Here is a 2,766-nt window from a genome sequence, read left to right as displayed (position 1 = left end):
CAACACACTTATTTGTCTAGTATTTTTTTTAACTCACCAAGCCCTGTCAAGACCACACACTCCCTTTAACTATCTTCTTCCACTGCCCACCCCCCCAGATCACCTGTTAGAAGGAAGCTAGATAGTAAAGGGCCAACACTCAAATGTGGAATATGAGTATCCCATGTAGTAACTTGATCACTGTGCCAAATACTCTTTTTTACATATATGAGAAAAGTTTAGAGCTTTCAGTTTCTTAAATTGTCACTAAAACAGCAAGCATGTTTGTTTGGTACAACAGTTAAACAATTGTTTGAGGCTCCACATCCCATATCAGAGTGCCTGGTTTGAGTGCTGACTATTTTCTTCTTACTCTGGGATGCAACAGTTGACAATTCAAATATTTTGATCCATGCCATACATGTGGGAGAGCCAGATGGAATTCCAGACTTCTGTCTTTCCCAAATCTAGCTGTTACAGATATTTTCAGAGGGAACCAGCAAATGGACAATATATCTACATTAATCTGTCTCTTTTTCTCCTTTGACCAAAATGAAAAAAATACTTTAAAAAAAACAAGCATAGTTACTTTTTAAAATTCAGTATAAAAATTAAAAATAGAACCGAATTAGCTAAATAAATTATGCTGTCCACAGTCAACATTGAAAAGTGAAATCGGGGTGTTGGCATTGTGATGTAGTAGGTTAAGCTACCTCCTAAAATACTGGCATTTTGTAAGGGCATCAGTTCAACATGCAGCTACTTCACTTTCAACCCAGCTTCCTACTACTGCGCCTGGGAAAGCAGTGAAAGTTGGCACAAATGCTTGGATTCATGTGAGAGACCTGGAAGAAGCTCTTTAACTCCCACCTGGGCTGCTACCAACCATCACAGCCATTTGGAGAATGAATTTCTCTCTCTCTCTCTCTCTCTCTCTCTCTCTCTCTGTAACTCTGCCTTACAAATAAATAAAAATCTTTTTTAAAAATAGATAAAGGTAACATTACACTTTTGACATCAATAACTATGACTTTTGTATCAGTAACTTAAACACAACAATATATTAGGGCTTATTTAAAGTGAACTTTCATACTACACCTGTAAACAAATGTGATTTTTTATGTTTTGACATATTCTTATGGTATCATAAATGGAAAATTTTATATTGCTAGGTGAAATTCCTTCACTCAACAAAACTGAGACTAGAAAAAGAAAATAAGCAATATAATCTCAACTCCCACTCAATCCTTAAACAATCACTACATTTTTGAGTAATAGGGGATACACAAATATTGATAGGCTATTGATACCAGTTGTAAAGTTCCTTTCTATTGATTACAGCTATGATTCCAAGTGTAACAGGATGTCTAGTCCTTTGTGGTTATTACTTGTTGAGTGTTTACATCATCTTAGACATTGGGCCAAGACTTTTACAATATAATTGCTTTTTCCTCATAGCAACAGCAATATCCCCTTCAAGTGGGTATTTTTATTTCTTTTCACTAGTGTGAAATTGATTCCTATAGAAGCTCAAGTCACACAACTCATAATAGGCAAAAAACAAAGGCAACTGAAAGATGACAGAAAACTCACGAAGCCAGACGAACCCGAGGGTCACCTTGACATTTTGCATGTACCTGTGACACCGTGTGCCTTTATGTCTGCTGTGAGCCCTCTTTATATAGCAAAGGTCACTGACCTTATCTAGAATACAGTTGACATTCAATACAAACCTCAAGTAGAAAAAAAATAGTTTTATAGAAAATGATGCTGTATCAGAAAAATGTTTCATCTGCCCTTTATCCTTTCTTCTCTGCTTACAGGAAGGTCAAGGGTCATTTATTCACAGATAACACTATGTATTTCCCAAGACATTCTTGTGGAAAACTTTAGATTCTGGGACCTTAAGTAAAAACTTGAGGGTCAGGATTGACATGAAATAGCGGGTAAATCTGCTATCCACAATACCAGCAATCCACGTAGGCATTGGTTCCAGTCCCATATCTAATCCAGGTCCCTGCTGACGGCCTTGCAAAGGCAGCAGAAGATGGTCAAAGTATTAGAGCTACTGCCATGCATGTTGGAAACCCAGATGATGTAGTTATTGAATCCTGGCTTCTGCCAGGCCCAACCCTGACCATTGCAGTTACCAAAGGAATGAATCAGACAATGAAGAATCTCTCTTTCTCTCTGTCACCTTCCCGCCTCCTCTCTCCTTGTGTGTGTGTGTGTGTGTGTGTGTGTGTGTGTGTGTGTTCCTCCCTCTCTAACTCTGTTATTGAAATGAATAAATATGTCCTTAAAAAAAATCTAATTGACATTTGATGGTCTAGCAAGTGCATGACAGGGCTATAATTTTCTCTTCGGTTTGCCTCCTGCTTTGATCAAAGCTGTGGCTTCCCCTTGAGACAGATAAGTAAGGATATTTTTGTATCTGTGAGACAAAGTGGGAGTTGTCTGGCAGCTGAGGGGTTTCATCAGGTATGTGGCTAGTCAGTAGAATGGGGTCCAAAGGAGGCAACAGAGGTTGGAGGAGTGTTTCTGCATTGATGAGAAGTTCCCCATCTCTAGGGCAATTTAGGTACATTCTTGGATTATGTGAATTTCAATTGGACTGCAGTCTCACCTGGGATCTGGTGGAAGTAATTTTTATTTCCCAGAAAGAGGAAATGAATAATAAGTGAAGCTTTGAGGAGTTCTTCACACCAGAATGCCAGCAAAGTGCTTACATAATTCTACTAATTACTGATCATTGTAGTCTGGGTCACATGGTGTCTGGTGTTTTAA

This window comes from Ochotona princeps, chromosome 2 (genome assembly GCF_030435755.1).
Source record: "Ochotona princeps isolate mOchPri1 chromosome 2, mOchPri1.hap1, whole genome shotgun sequence".
In the NCBI taxonomy this organism is placed as follows: Eukaryota; Metazoa; Chordata; class Mammalia; order Lagomorpha; family Ochotonidae; genus Ochotona; species Ochotona princeps.
This window is presented reverse-complemented; position numbering follows the sequence as displayed.